This window comes from Oncorhynchus nerka, linkage group LG10 (genome assembly GCF_034236695.1).
Source record: "Oncorhynchus nerka isolate Pitt River linkage group LG10, Oner_Uvic_2.0, whole genome shotgun sequence".
NCBI classification, from domain to species: domain Eukaryota; kingdom Metazoa; phylum Chordata; class Actinopteri; order Salmoniformes; family Salmonidae; genus Oncorhynchus; species Oncorhynchus nerka.
This window is the reverse complement of record NC_088405.1, coordinates 77,665,649-77,691,435: the sequence shown is the minus strand read 5'-3', so window position 1 is coordinate 77,691,435 and position 25,787 is coordinate 77,665,649. Positions and strand designations below refer to the sequence as shown.

Here is a 25,787-nt window from a genome sequence, read left to right as displayed (position 1 = left end):
TATATTCCTGTGCACATTCTGCACAGATATTCTCACTTGACAAAATTACTCCTTCACTTTTGATTTGTCACACTTCTCTCCCAGGAATGTGGGTTTTCATTTTGAATTTTGGGAAATAGTATGTATTCTTGCTTATTGGAAGAGTAGTCCATTTATATCAGTTAGATTCCATTACTTTATCCCCATGTCCCTTGCAGTATATATCCCGGGACTGAAGAACTGGTGCTGTTCTTCAGCACTGTAGCTAGAACAATCACATACATTGCTGGATGGAGAAGTTTTAAGTGTATTTTGTAAAAAAACAAATAAAACTAAGTGGTGAACAATTGACTTCTAATTGCACCATGACAAAGCAGAAACTAGGCAAAACATAACAGGGCAAGCAGACCACTTCTTCTTGGCTGGCAGATGGAACAATGATTGGGGAGGGGGATGATTGGCTGATGATATCTGTCCTGTTGGTAATGACACCATTTGGAACCTGCACCTGTCCCCTCCACTTCTCCCCGAGGCCTGGTTTTGCCGTGCATCCTGGGAAAGAGCGATTACAGCGTGGTGCAGACTGTACTGTAATAGAGTCAGGACATAGTTGCCAGAGGCTATGTCACCTTTCTGTCTTGTTGTCAGATTGCAGTGGCTAAACATTGCTGTGCTGTCGAGCAGGAGGCCAGGAAGTTACTTTCCCGAGGAGGGTCTAGGTAAAGTGCTAGACATGGATTTAGCAACCCAGCAATGGGCAGTGTTATTTCTCACTGATCTTTGTGTAAGGAGTCTTTGGCTCAGAAGTATCCCTCCCATGGGAACCTCTTTGCTCATGTGGCTACATGCATACAAACACACACACACACACACAGAATATTGCCTCAAAGCTGAAATAACTTTCACCAAATAGTCAGAGATACTTTCAGATGAGGCGTCAAACAAAATCGTAGTGTCTTCTCTGCAATTTGAGAGATGATGACACTCATTCCCCATGGACCTCTCTGAGAGGAAGCAAATCATCATCTGATTGGTTTAAACTATAGTCTCCTCAAAGTCCACCTCAACCTGTACTTGAAACGTTTTTTTTTGCAGATGGCCACAAAGCACCGATTCGCCTGGTGTTGAGGTGCAGTCGTGAGGGATCCTTAGATCCTATCTCGCCTTCGGTTGCGATGGTAACAAGGCAGGCCACCTCTTGTAAGTCCTCTTAGTAAATTCATTCTAGTGTGGGCGAAATCTCAAGTAGAGTAATTATAGTTCATTTGTTCTTATTGCAATTTTCACCTGGATGATTTCACCTTGACATCACCTTGATTAAAGGTAAGCAAGAGCGGTAGCCTACAAATTAGAACAGTCCTTAACAAACCCTCCATAAATAAGATGAACAAAATGCCTCTCATATGACCTTGCTGATATGATCATCAAACAGGAAAGACAAGGACCTTTTTTCATGTTTGGACTGACAGCAAACGCTCATGTTTGGCTGATTCTGATAGAAAGTACAGCAAATAAACATTCAGAGCATGCAACATAAAAACATATTAAAGCACAGATTGTGGGCATGCTGGCTTCCCTTTGGTGAAATTGTCTTTTAATTTGTAATGAGCAATTGCACATTAGAGCCTAATAGTCTCTAATTGAAGTTAATTTGGCTCTCTCGAGGGAATTCAACATCAAGCAGCATCGACGATATGAATACATTTTTTAAATATAATTGTATGATATAATCTTCCACTAGAATGAGCAGCTCACTTTTAACTTTTTGGTATCTGTAATGTTATTTTGTACCACCCACAGTTAACACATTTGAAGATAAATCTCTAGGATCCAATAGTCATGTTGGGTCAAATTAAACTGGAAATGGGGCTAAACAAACAGGGCAGTCTAACGAGGTTAATTGCCAGATCAAATCACAGTTCATTTGATTATCTACATGAATAAACCATGAATTGATGAATGAAAAAGGAAACGCACACTTCAAATACAGAAAAAGGGTACAGTAAAGGGAATCAAAAATGCAGATATACATACATCACAAATCAATGTTCACAATTACATTACGTTGATTTATTTTTGTAAAATCTGAAAACATAAAGAATCATATCCCAGAGGTTACATGCACTTACAGTATATTGAATTAGTAAGTTTTGACAGTCAAAACATAAAGGAATTTATTTAGTCTAATTTCTCCTCACAGGGAGCCTGTGGTCCATTATGTGGTCTACCTATCTTAAAACTTAATCTCTCCAAATGAATCTTGTTTAAGTAGCTAAGTGGAGATCTGAGGCCTAGGGGGGACCCATTAATGTGAGTCATTGCCTGAATCAAGCCATAATTCATGCTAAAACTTTATCTTATGTTGCTAATATTTTAGTATGACATTTATAAGGCATTTGTCAAACTAGCGTTCCGTAGAAGGCAGTCAGTTTTTGAAGTTTAAGACAAAGGAAGGCTAGAGCAGTGCTTTGCTCTGTACTTTGATGCACTCAAAAGGATAGTTACTATAGAACTTAATGTGTGATTGATGAGGCCTCCATATGAATGGCTATACTGAAGTTTGGATAATTCACTGTTACTGCTAACTTGCCTAAAGCCAGAATAAATCCAACACTCTGTGCTGGGCCTTAAACAAAATAAATGATAAAGTAAACAAAATAAATGATAAAGTAGAGCATGCATACTCAGATACTGAAACACATTAAAAAAATGAACGTGCCCCACTTTACCTTTCCACTACCTTGTGTCTCATGGTCCTTTACTTTGCCTTATATACATACTGTTGACTTAATAGACCCCAGGGTAGCCTAACCTTTTGAAAACCCTATACTGCATCAAAGCTCTACAATATCTGAAACAATCTGTGTGTGCTTGGCATTTTGACTTGTGATTCGAAAGCCATCAGCAAGCATTTTCACGTAAAAACATGGTGTTTGAAGTGAGATGACGATAAAGTGAATAACGTAAAAGGCTAGCACAGCAACGTTAACTCTTCACACAAACCTATTGTTAAAAGTGTTCCAAGAAGCATCTTACAAGGTTTTTAGGGCAGCGAAAGCACATAAACATTTAATTAGCATTCATACTAAACTAAAACTTCCTTTTATGTTCATGCCTTAAACTTAAAGGTAACTGTCCTCTTTTATGCATGAATAACGTTCAGGGACAGATTTGCCATGTTTATGAACTCTTATTTAATCCCTACTGCTTTCCACAACAGAAGTGAGGTGCAAATGAACTCGGGAGCGTCAAACAGATGGATTAGCACCGAACTGAAGTTGGTGCCACAAAACATTGCTGCCAAACTTTGTTGTTTGGCTAGTAGGATGTCTCCGTTCGCTTGTAACGCTGGGCACCTCCACAAGTCAATAGCTTCAAGGCTTTTCCTGCCCCCCTTCCGTATGGATCTCCATCTGCCAAGAAAACGGCACAAGCACTTGGTTTGCACGTTGAGTAAACAGCGACTCTGAACCCTAATGAAGGAATGCTAAGCATTAAATACTTCCCGTTTTTTTAGGACATCACATCTCTCTCTCTCCGTGGAAGGCAGGAATGCAATGCAGTTGTTTAATATTCTCCCTCAGCAAATATGAAATGGCCGGGGCCTGTCTATTCGAAGGTGCCCCTAAGATGAGGCGGGGGCCAGTTGGGCGCCCATAACTGTGACTTGGCATGATAAATCACCGTGGAAGGAAGCTCATCAGGATAAACCTCCCAGTCGGCTAAGCCAACTGAATTTATGTCATCTTAAAAATAGTTATTTCCCCCTCTCTCTCCTTCGGAACTCGGAAACCGGGGGAACGAGATTAAGCGGCGGATGTTTATAATATCAGCCATAGGTGCACTCAAGCGCCGGGATGTTTTAAATCAGGCATGAAATTAATTTTCAAACTCCCTTTCAACACAAGCTGATGTAATGAGGTCAATATGCATTGTAGTTTGGATCTGACGGCGGCGGTGGCACTGGTAGTCTTTTACAATCAGCAGGTGTTGTACATCTCTGTCACAAAGGTCCGCCTTTGGAACCACCGATCGCATTTGATCCAAACATCAGAGGCAAAAAGAGAGAAAAGTTGAGTTTGACTTTGTGTGTATGTGTGTGCAGGCACAGACTGGACAGTTGTTGCAGGACTGTATTGTGCTGGGGATTTGTCTTTTGGCACCTGCGTGAATGCTACATTATGACGCTTTGCTGTGATCTGGCACTTAGCTTTGGCTCGCTTGGAATTGATCATGTGGCTGTCATGGTGTCTATCACAACAGCCTTTCGCTAGCTTCTCTGTTTTTTTCAGTCTCTGTCTCTCACACACTCTACAGTATCTCGCTCTTTCTTTCTCTCTCCTCTCTATCATTCCTCACTTCCCACAGCTGCTCGGCAAGTAACGGTAGTTCGCTGCACATCATGTGTAATCAGTGTCGTACTCTCAGGCGTGCTTCTCTTTGGCTCCAAGCCAAGTAACAGAATGGGCTCTGTCCTAGTGTGATCATTCTACTGCAATTGTCCTTTTATTCGTGAGCTGATTTGTTGCCGTTCACTCTCACACCATGGCAGATAAGTAGGCCCACGTCCATTACAATGGCTCCTTAGATCATTGGTGATACTGTTGTCTTGATACTCTGAGAGAGGATAATCCTTAATGTTATTTATTCTTTGAAACATTATTGAATTTCAGCAAGTATTCTGATAGGCCTAAACTCCAACAAGGTCTTTGTTTTGCCAGTATGTAAATCCTGTATGGTAATTACACCATGGCTTGACACCTGCATGCTGCCATATGGTCAAGATGTATTTGGTATAAACATTACTCACTTCAGCTATTCAAATGAGCTTAACTTTGTCCAAGTCCAGATGGGAAATAATTTTCTAAAAGCCCCAACAATTCATTGTGTGTACTGTGGCATACACCAAGGGGAGTTAAGAGGTGGAGGTCAGTTCAAATGTAGTTCAAATATAAAATCACATAGTTTCCTTATTATCATCCAGCATGCATCATGATCAAATACACAATGACATTGCATCCACACAAAAAAACCTACATGCAGATATCCCATTTTCTCTCCCTATGCATCAGAAAGTATTCAGATCCCTTGACTTATTCCACATTTTGGTGTTTTAGAGCCTGAATTAAAAATAGATTAAATATACAGTACCAGTCAAAAGTTTGGACACAGCTACTTATTCAAGGTTTTATTTTTACTATTTTCTACCTTGTAGAATAACAGTGAAGACATCAACACAATGAAATAACACATATGGAATCATGTAGTAACCAAAAAAGTGTTAAACAAATCTGTCACGGTCGTCATCATGAGGAGACCAAGGCGCAGCGTGGTAAGTGTACATAACTCTTTAATGAAAGCGACCACTGAACAAAACTATACGAAACAAACTTGACGCTATATGGCTAGTGCAGGACAGGCAACTAAACATAGAATAACCCACGCAACCAAAATGGAAAATGGCAACCTAAATAGGATCCCCAATCAGAGACAACCATAAACAGCTGTCTCTGATTGGGAACCAATTCAGGCCACCATAGACCTACATATACCTAGACATACTAAAACCCCATAGATATACAAAAAACACTAGACAGGACAAAAACACCTAGACAATACAAAAACTAAACCAACCACCCTTGTCACACCCTGACCTAACCAAAATAATAAAGAAAACAAAGATAACTAAGATCAGGGCGTGACAAAATCAAAATATATTTCATATTTGAGATTCTTCAAAGTAGCCACCCTTTGCCTTGATGACAGCTTTGCACACTCTTGGAATTCTCTCAACCAAGCTTCACCTGGAATGCTTTTCCAACAGTCTTGAATGAGTTCCCATATATGCTGAGCACTTTTTGGCTGCTTTTCCTTAACTCTGCAATCCAGCTCATCCCAAACCATCTTAGTTGGGTTGAGGTTGGGTGATTATGGAGGCCAGGTCATCTGATGCAGCATTCCATCACTATCCTTCTTGGTCAAATTGCCCTTACACAGCCTGGAGATGTGTTGGGTCATTGTCCTGTTGAAAAACCAATGATAGTCCCACCAAGCACAAACCAGATGGGAATGGCGTATCGCTGCAGAATGCTGTGGTAGTCATGCTGGTTAAGAGTGCCTCGAGTTCTAAATAAATCACTGACAGTGTCACCAGCAAAACACCCCCCCATCACAACTCCTCCTTCATACTTCACGGTGATAACCACACATGCTGAGATCATCCGTTCACCTACTCTGCGTCTCACAAAGACACGGCGGTTGGAACCAAAAATCACACATTTAGACTCATCAGACTAAAGGACAGATTCCACCAGTCTAATGGCCATTGCTGGTGTTTCTTGACCCAAGCAAGTCTCTTCTTCTTATTGGTGTTCTTTATTAGTGGTTTCTTTGCAGCAATTCAACCATAAAGGCCTGATTCACGCAGTCTCCCCTGAACAGTTGATGTTGAGATGTGTCTGTTACTTGAACTTTGTGAAGCATTTGGGCTACAATTTCTGAGGCTGGAAACGAATGAACTCGTCCTCTGCAGCAGAGGTAACTCTGGGTCTTCCTTTCCTGGGTCTCCTCATGAGAGACAGTTTCATCATAGCGCTTGATGGTTTTTGCGCTTGAAGAAACTTTCAAAATTATTGAAATTATACGCATTGACTGACCTTCAAGTCTTAAGTAGTGATGGACTGCCATTTATCTTTGCTTATTTGAGCTGTTCTTTCCAAAATATGGAATTGGCCTTTTACCAAATAATATTCTGTGTACCACCCCTACCTTGTCACAACACAACTGATTGTCTCAAACACATTAAGAAGGAAAGAAATTCCACAAATGAACTTTTAAGAAGGCACACTTGTTAATTGAAATGCATTCCAGGTGACTACCTCATGAAGCTGGTTGAGAGAATGCCAAAGGTGTGCAAAGCTGTCATCAAGGCAAAGGGTGGCTACTTTAAAGAATCTCAAATTTGTTTAACACTTTTTAGGTGACTACATGATTCCATATGTGTTATTTCATAGTTTTGATGTATTTACTATTATTCTACAGTGTAGAAAATAGTAAAAATAAAATAAATCCTGGAATGAGTAGGTGTAATCTACACACAATAACCCATAATGACAAAGTGAAAACATGTTTTTAGAAATGTCTGCAAATGTATTGAAAATGAAATACAGATATCCAATTTACATAAGTATTCAAACCCTTGAGTGAATACTTTGTAGAATCACGATTGGCAGTGATTACAGCTGTGAGTCATTCTGGGCAAGTCTTTAAGAGCTTTGTACACCTGGATTGTCCAAAATGTGCACATTATTCTTTTTACAATTCTTCATGTTCTGTCAAGTTGGTTTTTCACCATTACAAGACAAAACTGTAACTAGGCCATTCAGGACATTCAATGTTGTCTTGGTAAGCAACTTCAGTGTATATTTGGCCTTGTGTTTTCATTTATTGTTCTGCTGAAAGGTGAATTTGTCTCCCATTGTCTGTTGGAAGCAGAGTGAACCAGATTTTATTCTAGGATTTTGCCTGTCCTTAGCTCTATTCTGTTTATTTGCATCCCCCAAAAATCCCTAGTCCTTGCCGATGACAAGCATACCAATAAGAGTGATACTTAGTGATGTGTTGGATTTTCCCTAAACATAACACTTTGTATTCAGGACATAAAGTTAATTTCTTGGCCACTTTTTTTGCAGTTTTTCTTCAGTGCCTTATTGCAAACAGGATGCATGTTTTAAAATAGTTTATATTGTATCGGCTTCCGTCTTTTCACTCTGTCATTTATGTTAGTATTGTAGATTAACTACAATGTTGTTGATCGATCGTCAGTTTTCTCCTATCACAGCTATTAAACTCTGTAACTGTTTTAAAGTCAACATTGGCCTCATGGTGAAATCCCTGAGTTATTTCCTTCTTGTCCGGCAACTGAGTTAGGAAGGACGCCTATATCTTCGTAGTGACTGGGTGTATTGATACACCATCCAAGGTGTAATTAATAACACCATGCTCAAAGGGATATTCAATGTCAGCTTTTTTTTACGCATCTACAGTGCCTTTGGTAAGTATTTAGACACTTTGACTTTTTACACATTTTGTTACTTTACATCCTTATTCTAAAATGGACTAAATAAATACAAATCGTCAGCAATCTACACACAATACCCCATAATGACAAAGAAAAAAAAACTTAATTACATAAGTATTCAGACCCTTTGCTATGAAACTCGAAATTGAGCTCAGTTGCATCCTGTTTCCATTGATGGTCCTTGAGATGTTTCTGCAACTTGGATGGAGTCCACCTGTGTTATATTTAATTGATTGGACATGATTTGTAAAGGCACACACCTGTCTATTGAAGGTCCCACAGTTGACAGTGCATGTCAGAGCAAAAACCAAGCCATGAGTTTGAGCTCCGAGTCAGGATTGCGTCGAGGCACAGATCTGGGGATGGGTACCAAAACATGCATAAAGCATTGAAGGTTCCCAAGAACACAGTGGCCTCCATCATTCTTAAATGGAAGAAGTTTGGAACCACCAAGACTTTGCAAAACTGAGCAGTCAGGGGAAAAGGGCCTTGGTCATGGAGGTGACCAAGAACCCGACCCAGAAGGACAACCATCTCTGCAGCACTCCACCAATCACGCCTTTATGGTAGGGTGGCCAGACGGAAGCCACTCCTCAGTAAAACGCACATGACAGCCCGCTTGGAGTTTGTCAACAGACACCTAAAGACTCTTAGACCATGAGCACCAAGATTCTCTGGTCTGATGAAACCAAGATTGAACTCTTTGGCCTGGCACCATCCCTACGGTGAAGCATGGTGGTGGCAGCATCATGCTGTGGAGATGTTTTTCAGCGGCAGGGACTGGGAGACCCAGTCAGGATCGAGACTAGAGGTCGACCGATTAATCGGAATGGCCGATTTAATTAGGGCTGATATGAAGTTTTCATAACAATCGGTAATCAGCATTTTTGGACACCGATTATGGCCGATTACATTGCACTCCACGAGGAGACTGCGTGGCAGGCTGACTACCTGTTATGTGAGTGCAGCAAGGAGCCAAGGTAAGGTGCTAGCTAGCTAGCATTAAACTTATCTTATGAAAAACAATCAATCTTAACATAATCACTAGTTAATAACTACACATGGTTGATGATATTACTAGGTTATCTAGATTGTCTTGCATTGCATATAATCGATGCGGTGCCTGTTAATTTATCATTGAATCACAGCCTACTTCGCCAAACGGGTGATTTAACAAGCGCATTCGCGAAAAATGCAATGTCGTTGCACCAATGTGTACCTAACCATAAACATCAACGCCTTTCTTAAAATCAATACACAAGTATATATTTTAAAACCTGCATATTTAGTTAATATTGCCTGCTAACATGAATTTCTTTTAACTAGGGGAATTGTCTCACTTCTCTTGCGTTCCATGCAAGCAGAGTCATGGTATATGCAGCCGTTTGGGCCGCCTGGCTCGTTGCGAGTTGTGTGAAGACCATTTCTTCCTAACAAAGACAGCCAACTTCACCAAATGGGGATGATTTAACAAAAGCATATTTGCGAAAAAAAACACTATCGTTGCTCGAATGTACCTAACCATAAACATCAATACACAGAAGTATATATATTTTTTTACCTGGATATTTAGTTAAAAGAAATTCATTTTAGCAGTTAATATTAACTAGGGAAATTGTGTCACTTCTCTTGCGTTCATTGCACGCAGAGTCAGTGTATATGCAACAGTTTGGGCCACCTGGCACGTTGCGAACTAATTTGCCAGAATTTTACATAATTATGATATAACATTGAATGTTGTGCAATGTAACAGCAATATTTAGACTTATGGATGCCACCCGTTAGATAAAATACGGAACGGTTCCGTATTTCACTGAAAGAATAAACATTTTGTTTTCGAAATGATAGTATCCAGAATTGACCATATTAATGACCTAAGGCTTGTATTTCTGTATGTTATTATATTATAATTAAGTCTATGATTTGATAAAGCAGTCTGACTGAGCGGTGGTAGGCAGCAGCAGGCTCGTAAGCTTTCATTCAAATAGCACTTTTGTGTAATTGCCAGCAGCTCTTCGCTGTGCTTACAAGCATTGTGCTGTTTATGACATCAAGCCTATCAACTTCCAAGATTAGGCTGGCAATACTAAAGTACCAATTAGAACATCCAATAGTGAAAGGTATATGAAATACAAATGGTATAGAGAGAAATAGTCCTATAATAACTACAACCTAAAACTTCTTACTTGGGAATATTGAAGACTCATGTTAAAAGGAATCACCAGCTGTCATATGTTCTCATGTTCTGAGCAAGGAACTTAAACATGAGCTTTTTTACATGGCACATATTGCACTTTTACTTTCTTCTCCAACACTTTGTTTTTGCATTATTTAAACCAAATTGAACATGTTCATTATTTATTTGAGACTAAATAGATTGTATTGATGTACTATATTAGGTTAAAATAAAAGTGTTCATTCAGTATTGTTGTAATTGTCATTGTTACAAATATATATATACAAAAATCGGCCGATACATTGGTATCGGCTTTTTTTTGGTTCTCCAATAATCGGTATAGGGATCGGCATTGAAAAATCATAATCGGCTGACATCTAATCGAGACAAATATAAACGGAGTAAAGTACAGAGATCCTTGATGAAAACCTTCTAAAGAGCGCTCAAGACCTCAGACTGGGGTGAAGAGAGGATGTGCAGAGAAGAATAGGAGAAACTCCCCAAATACAGGTGTGCCAAGCTTGTAGTGTCATACCCAAGAAGACTCTGTAATCAGGCTGTAATCACTGTCAAAGGTAATTCAACAAAATACTGAGTAAATGGTCTGAATAATTATGCAAATCTGATATTTATGTTTTTCATTTTTAATAAATTAGCAGAAATGTCTAAAAAGCTGTTTTTGCTTTGTCATTAAAAACATTTAATCAATTTTAGAATAAGGCTGTAACCTAACAAAATGTGGAAAAAGTCAAGGTGTCTGAATACTTTCCGAAGGCACTGTACCAATAGGTGCCCTTGTTTGTGAGACATTGGAAAACCTCATTGGTCTTTGTGATTGAATCTGTGTTTGAAATGAAGTACTCAACTTAGGGACCTTACATACAGTATAATGTGTGTGTATATGTGTGGGGTATAGAGATAAGATAGTCATTCAAAAATCATGTTAAACACTATTATTGCACACAGAGTGAGTCCATGTAAGTTATTACAGTATGTGACTTGCTAAGCACATTTTTAATTATTTAGGCTTGACTCAAGAATTTCAGCTTTACATTTTTCATTAATTTGTCAAAAATTCTAAAAACATAATTCCCTTTTACATTGTGAGGTATTTTGTATAAACCAGTGACACAAAATCTCAATTTAATCTATTTCAAAATGTTGAAAGTGTTGTTTTGCATAAGAATGCTTTTACCTCAAGTTCACCTCGTCAGATCCCACTCCCCAGTGACATGCTTGAGAGAGGTTTTCCCTGACGCATTTGACAAGTTGACAAGCTGCAGCTGAGTGCGCACGTAATCTGACAATCTCAGGAGACTTCAACTGACGCTGAAGTTGGATCTGACTGCAAACGTCCATGTAGAGGCGGGTACTGAGACATTCTACCATTGGCTTTGCTGTAGACCTGCTGTGCTCCCTACTACTGAACTACTGATTTCTATGTCCCAGCCTCCATAGTGGCATTATTCTTCATTATCCTGTTAACATTTGAAGTTGACACCAATTCAGCACAGTATGTTAGAGAATGTTTTGCGCCACAACTTTGGCTGAACACAAGACCTCCATACAAATCACGTTGACGTGTGTCTCATCGCTACTGCCTAACGGGAAGGGAAACCATGGCGAATGTGATTGATGGTCACTGGCACGAAGTACTGATCACTGTGATAGCGATGGATCATTTTGGGGGGAGTGTCTACTGTATATATGTTCATTGTAAAGCTGAAATGAGATTCACAACAATTTGATTTTAAATGCAAATACAATGTCTGACTTAGCGCAATGCCATATGTCATTTTAAATGTTAGTGTTTACTTATGCTTTGGAAGAATCTGAATCCTTTTTAACATTCCTGTCCATGCGGTAACATTTTTGAATTTCTAACGTAATGCATGTGATTTTCTTCTCTTTTTAGGTAAGTGAAACAAATTGCTCCAACTGATTGCAAGCAGACCACCTCAGGCGATCTTATTCAACTGCACCGTGCCGCTGGTAGAGTACCCACACTTCACTGTGAAGCCTGTATTTCTTGCTAGTTAATGTCAAACAAAATAAAAAATGTTACTAGGTCCAATGCTGTGCATCATTATGCATTTGCACTCATTTACAACAATGTGTAAGTGTTCAAAATAGTCCTCTGTAAATGTGAAACATTTTTAGGCAAGCAATGCAAACCAAAGAGCAAGCAAAGATTATGAATGTTGATGTTGGCTTAGTCTCTCTATTAATTCAGCACCACAAAGCACTGAAAAACTAAAAGCACTACACAAAGCTTTCAACTGTACCATTGTCAATAATTGCAGGTCTCACTCCAAGTACTTTTTAAAGATGCGGAAGTAAATTACATTTAAGGGGAAGATAGTGCTTTGGCAGTGCGCTGATGTCCCAATCTCACGTCTGTTTCATGTGGCGTAAATGAGTGCAAATTGCATATCAGCCCCCATCATTACCCCCATCATTGTTCATTTTGTTTCGTGGGGCATGGGGTGGACAAATGTACCCCGGGATCAGATGCTATCTTCCGCATGGGCACTGAGACAACAGCATTACAGGCACTCCATTTTGACAACTGAAAAGATAATTGTCAGGTTGAACCAAACACAGGCCCTGAATACTCTTAAAATGCATTCTATCCTTCCTCCCTCCCTTCACTGATCGGACTTGACTTGATTAGTGCAAGCAAGCTTTCCTCTGCATTGCTTTCGCCAGATGTCATCATGTCAGATCAGTGATTACCACATGACCCTTGAAGGAAAGAAAGAAGGAAAGGATGGATTAATTTTAAGATTATATGCTAGTGTAGGGGACTGATAGCGTTGGTTTGTCTAGTAGTCAGAGGTATGACAATGCAGTTCGATGAATAACAGAAACATATGCTGCGTGAAATCATTCATTGCTTTTCTTGATAAATGTTACTGTAGTTCAACAGGTCCTTTGATAAATCACTCCTCTGCCTTATCCGTGTTTGGTTTTCGGGACGGAGAGCCATGTTATTGATGCACACTGCTTATTACAAACAGGACGTGTTCAATCCTGGGCAAGCGCAGTGGGGGCAGCATTATGAATGATAACTTTTTACATTTTTGAAAAGATTGTATCAAATAATAACATAACATGGGAGAAAAGGGGAAATTGATTGCCACGGGCGATGTACAATCCCAGGCATATACAGTCTTATTAGGTCTCTCAGTTCGATGCTCTTTTGAAATATGTTTTCAACATCATACTTCTGCTCTTTTATAATTTCCCATTGTGCTCAAACATGTATCGACATGCTCCAGTCGTGCCATTGTGTTGCTAATTTGGTGTTTTCTGATGTTCCATTTTGGTGTTGCTGTAAGCAAATGAATATGCACCACGTTGATAAAACACCCACCAGGCGAGGCGAAAGGGGACATTGATTGAGGCCGGAAGAGAAATTTAAATGTGCTCTTAACAAATAAATCAACCTCCTTCCAACCTCTGCCTCTATTCTCAAAATCTATTTTCAAAACCCCCAACCTTTCCACCGCTAGAATTCTGTTTACTATGGCTCTATGGTAATATGGCTACGGAATGATCCAGACCTTTGACTCTGCACTACTTTAAACTAAATCCAACATACCTCCACCGTCAAATCCCCTGCTCCCTTATCTGTCAAACAGGTATGCCCTTACTAAATAAATAGAAACATTAACGTCATGGGCGTCATGGAAAATGCTGCGTTGACAGGAAACAGAGTGGCCCTTTCTTATACCTCCCTGCTCTATCGTTATACCTCCTCGCAAAACTTTTGATTGATGTCCCCTTGGGCGAAGGGGGTTTGAGGTGTTGCCATGCAGCCAGAATATCGAGTATCTTCTTGCCCCCACTATTAGACAACAGCAGCTTCAAAAAGAGGGCAGACAGAGGGAGAAGCCCAGTGGCTGGCAATAATTGCCTGCCTGCATTCAAGGTCATTTTCAGACGGGGGCTAAAAAGTCATTAGTCCGGGGCCTTCTGTCAGCCCCTATGCTTATCAATTGTCTTGGATTGAGTTGGCAATGTAACATAACTCAATCACACTCTTGGTGGTCGGATTGGATTTTAGAAGAAGACCTAGTTGAGGCCTTTCAGATTAAACTTTGAGGTCCAGGACAAACTGAAACAATCTAGGATTAATATCGGTCGCAAAGGGAACCAGGGAGCAAGGGCTCGTTTGTAGCGGTGCAGAAGCAGCAGCATTAGAGCGAAGCGACCAGCCAGAACGAAAAACGGAGAGAGAACCAGAACTAGAGACCGAAAGATCCAGAATGAGAGAGACAAGAATACAGCAGACAAGCAAAGCCACAAAGACTTTCATCCCTCCACAAAGTGGAATCTCCATTAGAAGTCTCTCTAGTCTCCACTTTCAATTCCCATCACTTTTTCAGCAACACAACACAGCTTTGTCCTTTTGGCTGATATCGTCCCTGAAAGGCTTGTGTTGTCCCTTCGTCTAGGGCTTGTTCATTGTTATATCAGCTAGGCTGTGGTAACTCTCGATCACATAGTTTCATGCTCCTTTACTCAGCAGTATAGAAAAAATGGTGATGCAATTGTACTCCCCAATTAGTCTTGGCCTATGTCTGGGGTTTATTGTTGAAAATTCCTCCCACTTTGCCCAGCCTCTGAAATGAAACATGAATAAATAATATGAACACCACAATCCCATGTGAGTAGTGAAATGTCATGCAGGTAGCATAGTGCCACTGAGACAACCTTTCCATTTTAATACAGTACGGTCCATTGGCAGCTCCATTGTGCTAATGTCTAAGGCGATGCTGTTGAAATGATTCGTTAACATAATGGCGGAAAGGTAATTGGGCGAATTCCACACCAGATTACGGATAGTGGTAAATCACTTGCCACAACCACCCTGTCAGATATAGCCACACACACACAAACACGCATTAAGGCACACACACAATACAGTCTAAATGGAGTTGATTCTACTTGTGGCTACCCCAGTCACTCACTTTGGGTTGTAGCATAGTGAGGTAGTCTACGTACAGAGGAAAGTGAGGTAAGTCCATCTGAATCCTGAGCAGCTTTCTGAACACAAGTCAAAGCCTGTTGTGTAGCACAATCGCATGAAAACCTGAGCAAATGACACAAGACCTGACACAAGAGTGCAAATTATACCGTGACATTCAAGGGGGCCTCTATTGGGAAAATGTTTTATGTGCCTAATAGTAAAGATAAGTAATGTAATGGTAAAATTGTATTACATTTTAATGCGGCATGACGAAATGTAATGAGTGCGCTGAGAGGGAGTGAGTGTGTTTTAATAAATAAATTAACAAAACAATAAACACGAAACACAAACAACGCACCGACATGAAACCGAGTCAATAACACCTGAGGAAAGAACCGAGGAGAGTGACAGATATAGGGAAGATAATCAAGGAGGTTATGGAGTCCAGGTGAGTGTCATGAGGTGCTGGTGCGCGAAACGATGGTGACAGGTGTGCGGGAAAGAGAGTATACGTGACAAGAAAACCCACCCAATTCTGATATTTTTTTTGACTAATTGGTCTTTTCACAAATCACATCAGATCTTTTCATATTAGATATTTTTCAGAGCTGATATGATTGGTCGAAAGACAAATGAGTAAAAGATTATCAGAATTGGGCTGGCTAACTGTGTAAACGCAGCCAAAGGGACCGGTTTGCCAATTGTTTTTTATCTATGTGTGTGTGCATTCATGCATGTATGCATGTTCCTGGGTATGTTTGTACGTGTGTGTGGATTAAGAAAGGATGAATACCAGCAGACACTGAATCCTGTATTTGAAAATCATATCTAGCTCATTGGAAGCTTTCCTTAGTTGACTTTGTTGCTGAGATTGTCAGATTGGTTTTGGTTTATGCGAAATATGATGTCTAGAGCTGTGAGCTTACTGTTATGATACACAGTACACTAAATTCTGACAAGAGCTTTTGAATGGTAATATGTCAAAAGATATGGAACTGTAGACTGTGTGGGCAAGTATTTGGGCAAATATCTTTTGGGGTTGGAATATGTAGGCTAGTAATTATTGGACAGTCATTTTGAATCTGTCAACCAACTGCATGTCTGTGTGTAGTCAGTCCCTCTGGTCTGTACATCCGTGGTATGTTTTGTGTCTGAGCTAGTGGGAGGAGTAAACTGTAAGTCATTGTGTCCTGTGGTTTATGAGACTCCGTGGTTGATGCACAATAAAATGTGGGTAAATCCGTTCTTTGACCGATGCTAAGGGACATGTATGTAATCTATTCCCCTAGCATACTGTAGCGATATACAACTCTCACATATCTTTGCTGGCACTGTAGATCTTATTCCAGTTGATCCATATACGTTTGGCCTGCCCAGCTTTACCCACCATGTCCTGAATAGGCCATTGTATCCCATTTCTGGGGCTTACACAAACACACGTCGGACTGTAGGATGTCCATTCATTGATGTAACCCATGTACACAAAAGGAGTCATTCTGTGTTTCCCACATATTTATCATGTGCCATTGGATATTCTAGAGATCACCTACGTTTCTTATTGAATCGATTTTGCCCTGTAATGAACTCTGAATTATTTTTTTCTGGACGCCAATTTGAAATGTCCATGGCTAACCAACACATTCCAATTTTATCATCATCCATTGGTTGGCCTGGGTTCATTTGGTTCAGTGGTGTTGCCTCATAGCGTGAATGAAAAACAGTGCCTTCAGAAAGTATTCATACCCCTTGACTTATTCCACAATTTGTTGTGTTCAGCCTGAATTCAAAATGGAATAAATAGTTTCTTTACTCACCCATCTAAACACAATACCCAATAGTAACAAAGTGAAAACATGTTTTTAGACATTTTTGCAAATGTATTGAAAATGAAATAAATGAACATCTCATTTTCATTAGTATTCACACCCGAGTCAATCATTTGTAGAAGCACCTTTAGCAGTGATTACAGCTGTGAGTCTTCTAAGAACTTTACACAGCTGGATTGTACAATATTTGCCCATTATTTTTTTAATTCTTCAAGATCTGTGATGTTAATTGTTGATCATTGATAGACAGACATGTTCAAATCTTGCCAAATATCTTCAAGATGATTTAAGTCAAAACTGTAATTAGGCCACTCGGGAACAATCAATGTCTTCTTGGTAAGCAACTCCAGTGTAGATTTGGCCTTATGTTTTAGGTTATTGTTCTGCTGAAAGGTGAATTAATCTCCCAGTGTCTGTTGGAAAGCAGACTAAACCAGGTTTTCCTCCAGGATTTGGCCTGTGTTTATAGGTGTATTCTGTTTATTTTACAGTACCCATAAAATGATGCAGCCACCACCATACTTTAAAATATGAAAAGTGGTACTCAGTGCTATGTTGTGTTGGATTTGTCCCAAACATAATGCTTTAAATTCAGGACAAAAGTTCCTATATTTGCCAAATGTTTTGCAGTATTACTTAAAAACCTCTTGGTGTTAGGGGACAGTATTTTCATTTTTGGAAAAAAAACTTCCAATTTTAAACGGGATATTTTGTCAGGAAAAGATACTAGAATATGCATATAATTGACAGCTTTGGATAGAAAACACTCTAATGTTTCCAAAACTGTAAAGATATTGTCTGTGAGTATAACAGAACTGATGTTGCAGGCGAAAGCCTGAAAAATTCAATCCGGAAGTGTCCCAGGTTTTGAAAGCGCTGCGTTCCAATGACTCCCTATATGGCTGTGAATGTACCATCAACGAGCTTACGCTTTCTACGTATTCCCCCAAGGTGTCTACAGCATTGTGACATAGTTTTACGCATTTCTGTTGAAGAATAGCCGTATGGGGGCACATTGCGTAAGTGGTCACATGGTGGCTCCGAGAGAGATTCTCGCGTAAAGTGCAGAGGTAGCCATTACTCCAATCGGTCCTAGAGAAAAAGGAATTGTCCCAACGGATATATTATCGAATAGATATTAGAAAAACACCTTGAGGATGGATTATAAACAACGTTTGCCATGTTTCTGTCGATATTATGAAACTAATTTGGAATATATTTCGGCGTTGTGGTGACCGCAATTTCTCAGACAAACGTGAAGAACAAACGGAGCTATTTCGTCTACAAAAATAATATTTTGGGAAAAAATTAACTTTGGCTGTCTACCTGGGAGTCTCGTGAGTAAAAACATCCGAAGTTCATCAAAGGTAAACGATTTAATTTGATTGTTTTTCTGATTTCCGTGACAAGTTTGCCTGCTGCTAGCAAGGCATAATGCTATGCTAGACTATGATAAACTTACACAAATGCTTGTCTAACGTTGGCTGTAAAGCATATTTTGAAAATCTGAGATGACATGGTGATTAACAAAAGGCTAAGCTGTGCTAAAATATATTTCACTTGTGATTTTCATGAATAGGAATATTCATAACGTTGCGTTATGCTAATTAGTGTCAGATGATGATAACGATTCCGTTCACGGGCTGGGCGTCACTACAGGTTAAGTGCCTTGTTGCAAACAGATTGCATGTTTTGGAATATTTTTTTCTGTACAGGCTTCCTTCTTTTCGCTCTGTCATTTAGATTAGTATTGTGGACTAACTACAATGTTGTTGATCCATCCTCACTTTCCATTAAAATCACCATTGGCCTCATGGTAAAATCCCTGAGCAGTTTCCTTCCTCTCCGGAAACTGAGTTAGGAAGGACATCTGTATCTTTGTAGTGACTGGGTGTATTGTATTGATACACTATCTAAAGCCTAATGAATAACTTCACCACACTCAAAGGGATATTCAGCGTCTGTTTTTTTTCTTTTCTTTTTACACATCTATCAATTGGTGCCCTTCATTGCGAGGCATTGAAACATCTCTCTGGTCTTTGTGGTTAAATCTGCCTGAAATTCACTACTCGATTGAGGGACCTTGCAGATAATTGTACTGGTTGTGTGGGATACAGTTATGGGGTAGTCATTCAAAAATGATGTTTACCACTATTATTGAACATGGAATGAGTCCGTGCAACTTATTATGTAATACCGGCAATGAAGACAAGGGGCACTATTTTCAAACCCCACTGAGCCTCTGTAATCCAAAGAAAACCAATGCTAACAAATACATGTAAAATCCCATAGCGAATGCTAGCTAAATGCTAATAAGCGGATGCAAACATTTAATACAGTCTCTGCCATAAACTATTTGCAGGACAGACATCGCAGCTCATAACGTTTTAAAAGTAACAAAAAAATGCTACTCAGGGATTGCTACACACACAAAACCAATATTGATCCAGGAAGCGATTATCTGGATTTTGAAGCTGGATTTTGCAAGAACCTAACCACTTAGCTAGCTAGATGACTAGCTACTAATTTAGCAAACCAAATACATAACTGCAGAGTATTTAGCACATTTGACAGTTAACTTAATATTTACAAGATATCTAGCTGGCAAACATTTTATTTCAATTCCATACTGTAGCTAGATCACCTGGCGCATGCTGCACAGCAGTGAGTGAGGTCTCTTGTCAATGTGTGCTTGTAAACTAAATCTATTTAAATCAAATCAGATGTTATTTGTCACATGCATCATAGAAAACAGGTGTAAAATAACAGTGACACACTTACTTACAGGTCCATTTCCAACAATGCAGAGTTAAAAAATAACAATTTAAATAGTGACACGAGGGATACAGTGAATAATGAATAAAAATAACAAGTAAAAATAACATGGCTATATATAGGGAGTAGAAAATAACATGGTTATACAGTATACAGGAAGTGTCTACTGAGTCAACGTGCAGGGGTACAGGGTAATTTAGGCAGCTATGTACTGTAAATATAGGTAGGGGTAAAGTGACGAGGCAACAGGATAGATGACAGACAGTAGCAGCAGCGTATGTGGTGAGTGTAGGGCTGTTGCGGTGACCCTATTACAACTACACCTGCGGTCACAAGTCATGAATGCAGTCAAATTCCACGTGACCATTTAGTCAAAGTAATTAGGTTTCTCCAAGCTCTTATGCTGCTGCTGGTCATTAGTAGCATACCAAACTTGCTAACTGCCTGGTACTCAGCACTCTATTGTCCTTCTAATCACCCTGACATCAATGCAAATGTTTTTTTTATAAATCTAATCAAATACTTAATGAGAACCCATGAGCTAATGTTGCGCTACATTTCTATAGGCTATGTAATTGCGGGAGAAAACAGAGTGATGGCCGTTAATAAAAAGATGAGGATCCCATCAGCTTTCTATAGGCTAGGCCTACTATATTTATTTTAGTTAATTAAGCACATTGCTTCTCTTTAAAACAGGAGTATAGCCTATCTGGCTGGCATGAAAATAAACAACGGGGAAGTGTCCTCCATTCACTATTTAAGTGCATAGGTGACATGTATTTTTTCACTCTGCCCGTTTCGAAGCAGGTGCATCATAATGGTCCATTCTAAATCAAAACAAATGTCACACATTATTTAGTATATGCAAAGACAAGATTAAATAAAGAATAGTCTGATGGGTGACAATATTAGCCTATCACTTGTGAATGATATATTATCACGTGTGAATGATGCCCAGCATAAGAAATAATGCCTTTTTTTGCAACTTTTTCGATATCATAGTCACACACCTCATGTAGCCTAGCCCAAAGGCCGATATATTTTAAAAAGGTTTGTATCACAACTAAAGTGGCCAAATAACCTCTTAAAATGAAGCACATTAATCCGCTTTAAAAGGGGTCTAGAGCCTAACTGGCATATACAGTGAGGGAAAAAGGTATTTGATCCCCTGCTGATTTTGTACGTTTACCCTCTGACAAAGAAATGAGCCGTCTATAATTTTAATGGTAGGTTTATTTGAACAGTGAGACACAGAATAACAACAAAATAATCCAGAAAAACACACAAAAAATGTTATAAATTGATTTGCATTTTAATGAGGGAAATAAGTATTTGACCCCTCTGCAAAACACGACTTAGTACTTGGTGACAAAACCCTTGTTGGCAATCGCAGAGGTCAGACGTTTCTTGTAGTTGGCCACCAGGTTTGCACACATCTCAGGAGGGATTTTGTCTCTCTTTTCCCACTCCTCTTTGTAGATCTTCTCCAAGTCATTAAGGTTTCGAGGCTGACGTTTGGCAACTCGAACCTTCAGCTCCCTCCACAGATTTTCTATGGAATTAAGGTCTGGAGACTGGCTAGGCCACTCCAGGACCTTAATGTGCTTCTTCTTGAGCCACGCCTTTGTTGCCTTGGCCGTGTGTTTTGGGTCATTGTCATGCTGGAATACCCATCCACATTGCCCTGGCTGAGGGAAAGAGGTTCTCACCCAAGATTTGACGGTATATGGCCCCGTCCATCGTCCCTTTGATGCGGTGAAGTTGTCCTGTCCCCTTAGCAGAAAAACACCCCCAAAGCATAATGTTTCCACCTCCATGTTTGACGGTGGGGGTGGTGTTCTTGGGGTCATAGGCAGCATTCCTCCTCCTCCAAACAAGGCGAGTTGAGTTGATGCCAAAGAGCTCCATTTTGGTCTCAACTGACCACAACACTTTCACTCAGTTGTCCTCTGAATCATTCAGATGTTCATTGGCAAACTTCAGACGGGCATGTATATGTGCTTTTTTGAGCAGGGGGACCTTGCGGGCGCTGCAGGATTTCAGTCCTTCACGGCGTAGTGTGTTAACAATTGTTTTCTTGGTGACTATGTTCCCAGCTGCCTTGAGATCATTGACAAGATCCTCCCGTGTAGTTCTGGGCTGATTCCTCACCGTTCTCATGATCATTGCAACTCCACGAGGTGAGATCTTGCATGGAGCCCCAGGTCGAGGGAGATTGAAAGTTAATTTGTGTTTCTTCCATTTGCGAATAATCGCACCACCTGTTGTCACTTTCTCACCTTCTCACCAAGCTGCTTGGCGATGGTCTTGTAGCCCATTCTAGCCTTGTGTAGGTCTACAATCTTGTCCCTGACATCCTTGGAGAGCTCTTTGGTCTTGGCCATGGTGGAGAGTTTGGAATCTGATTGATTGATTGCTTCTGTGGACAGGTGTCTTTTATACAGGTAACAAACTGAGATTAGGAGCACTCCCTTTAAGAGTGTGCTCCTAATCTCAGCTCGTTACCTGTATAAAAGACACCTGGGAGCCAGAAATCTTTCTGATTGAGATGGGGTCAAATACTTATTTCCCTCATTAAAATGCAAATCAATTTATAACAGGGTAGCCTAGTGGTTAGAGCGTTGGACTAGTAACCGGAAGGTTGCAAGTTCAAATCCCGAGCTGACAAGGTACAAATCTGTCGTTCTGCCCCTGAACAGGCAGTTAACCCACTGTTCCTAGGCCGTCATTGAAAATAAGAATTTGTTCTTAACTTACTTGCCTAGTAAAATAAAATAAAAATACATTTTGACATGCGTTTTTCTGGATTTTTGTTTTGTTTTTCTGTCTCTCACTGTTCAAATAAACCTACCATTAAAATGAAAGACTAATCATTTCTTTGTCATTGGGCAAATGTGCTCGATGTATTTCCATGATTATACAGCTTTCTTGTGGCACAATGCCTACACACCGTAATGGTGTTGTCCACCACCCTTCTTCCGTCATCATATTTGACAGGGAAGCCAAAATGCTCCCATACATGAGACTTAAATGAAGCGGGAGGCTTTTCCAGTACTTCAGCTCCTCCACTAGCCATGGCTGTCACTGCTCTTTTTTCTTCTTTGCTTTTTGTAATGCGAGCTTCCAGGATTGATTCATTGGGATCCAATATACCCCATTCACGTGAACAGTACACACAACTGCTTTAAAAAAATAATTAAATCAACCTTCAGGCTTCAGAGTAAAACACAGCACGCATCTGTCTTGTCTTTATCTTTTCACTGCAACTCTGCATCGAGATTTAGGGAATTATTACTTTAAAAAGTGACAGCGGCAGTAAAACTGTATTTCACACTATGATGGTTAAACTTTGCAATTGATCCGCGGTTCACAAGCGTGCCGAACCGTGGGGGGTGATCTGTACGGATCATGGATCAACTACGGTCCGTTACACCACTTATGTGCATGTTATGTGTATGTCGGCGAATGTAGTGTGTGTGTGTTAGGGTGTAAGTATGAGTGAGTGTATGGGTAGAGTCCGGTGTGTGTGCATAGAGTCAATGCAGGAGAGTTCTTGCAAAAAAGGGTCAATGTAGGTAGTCTGAGTAGCCATTTGATTAGCTATTTAGCAGTCTTGTTTAGGAGTCTTATACTTTAGCTTGGGGGTAGAAGCTGTTCAGGGTCCTGCTGGTTCCAGACTTGGTGCATTGGTACTGCTTGCCATGCGGTAGCAGAGAGAACATTCTGTGGCTTGGGTGGCTGGAGTCTTTGACAATTTTGTGACTGGGGACTATGGGAAGCTTTATAATGAGAAATTAAGAACGTGATCATCTATTGCAAGTTGACTGCAGGTATTTACTTAAAAAGTAGCTGCAAATATTCTTAAAAAAAAAATGTAGTAAATAATTTTGACGGTATTGAAAACCATCCTGTGGAAATGTTCAAATACCCTGGTACACGGTTCAGCAGTCTTATGGCTTAGGGGTAGAACCTGTTAATTAAGGAGTCTTTTGGTCCTAGACTTGGAGCTCTGGTACTGCTTGCCGTGCGGTAGCAGAGAGAACAGTCTATGACTTGGGTGACTGGAGTCTTTGACAATTCATTGGGCCTTCTTCTGACACCGCCTAATATATAGGTCCTGGATGTCAGGTAGCTTGGGCCCAGTGATGTACTGGGCCATACGCACTACCCTCTGTAGCGCCTTATGGTCGAAGGCCGAGCAGTTGCAATACCAGGCAGTGATGCAACCGGTCAGGATGCTCTCGATGTTGTAGCTGTAGAACTATATGAGGCTCTGGGGACCCATGCCAAATCTTTTCAGTTTCCTGAGGGGTTAAGGTGTTGTCGTGTCCTCTTCACAACTGTCTTGGTGTGTTTGGATCATGATAATTCATTGGTGATGTGGACACCAAGGAACTTGAAACTATCGACCTGCTCACTTGTTCGGCCATCCTTTCCCTATAGTCCACGACCAGCTCCTTTGTCTTGCTCACATTACGGGAGAGGTGGTTGTCCTGTATTAACGCTTTGCCTGTTTGATGGTTCGTCTGAGTGCATAGCAAGATTTCATATAAGTGTCCAGATTAGTGTCTCCTTGAAAGCGGCAGCTTTAGCATTTAGCGGATGTTGTCTGTAATCCATGGCTTCTGGGTGGGAAATGTACGAACATGTGTCATGCTGGTAGTGAAGCCAGCCAGCTCTATATTATCCGTGTCGTCGTTCAGCCACATCTCGGTGAAACATAAGATATTACAGTTTTTAATGTCCCATTGGCAGCTACTCACGTTCCTGTATTTGAGTAGCTTTTCTATTTACTTATACTTTTTTGAGTATTTTTCAAAGGCTGTACTTTTACTTTTACTTAAGTACATTTTGAATGAAGTACTTAAGTACATTTTCAAAACAATCCGTTAGAGTACAATCTAGAAAAAGGATACACATCATCATGGAAAGCACATAAAGTTTGCCCCTTTTGTAGCAGCTCGAACTGTTCACTTGTTTGTCAGTGACAAGTAACATGACCAGATGGACCAATACAATTCAGTTTCATGCATCGCGCAAAAACGGCCCAATCACAGCTGTGTATGCAAACCAAATGATAATCGATAGCAGGATTTTCTGTAAAAGTAAAAACAACAACAAAGTAGCTACATGCCATGAAAAAAAAGGTTTCCTACATGCCATTTGAAAAATAAATGGACCCTAACGAGATTGAGCAGGTTCAGGAGACAATACAGACACACACAGAGACAGAGCCAGTGGCCGGGTCTTCTGAAGATCATGAGGGAGGAAATCCCTGGCCGCATCTCAAAGAACACTTCAGCTTCAAGCAGAGAAGAGGACTATTAAGCTCTGATTACCAAAGATGGTGGAGGTGGCTGCCTACAAAAACTCCATGTCCATCTTGAGGAAACGTAATGGTACGAAAAGTAAAGTTCTAAATATATTTTATCGCCATGAATGGCATTTGTTGTGTAGGCTATGTAGTGTAGCTAACAAAGTGTTGCTACTAGCCTGTTGCATTCAATCTGTAGCATAATGCTAACGTTAGCTAGCTCATCCTGTTGCTAGCTAGTTAGAAGCTAACCCTGACCAATGTCTTTACACAGCTGAAGGAACTAATGTTATACGCTATAGTGTGGGCTGCTACCGCATTTACATTATGGTGGCTAGTAACGTAAACTCACTCACTTTTGTACATCGCCTTGGTCCGTACAATTGGCCTTATATTAGCACCGCAAAAACATAATACTTCCAGATCAACTTTAATGTCAATTCCACTGTAAAGCACAATTTCTCCCCTTTCCAACAGAATCCATGGCGAGACCTCCACGCTGCCCGTTTCAAGAAGGCAATGAGCCCTGTCAGGTCTTTTTAAAAATGGCAGGTGGGGAAGCAAAACTAATGCATGATAGTGAGAAGGAGAGATGTCGTGTGGGGAAACTGCTTTTTTTCACTCGATCTGTCCAACTTATCACCTTATCGCCTCTAAAATGT

At 40.2% G+C, this 25,787-nt stretch overlaps 1 protein-coding gene across 1 annotated transcript in view; it reads left to right on the top strand.

Moving 5' to 3' along the window:
• The window catches only part of LOC115136021 (opioid-binding protein/cell adhesion molecule-like), a 442,403-nt gene that overhangs the window by 164,560 nt on the left and 252,056 nt on the right, over nt 1-25,787 (top strand). The window lies entirely within an intron of this gene.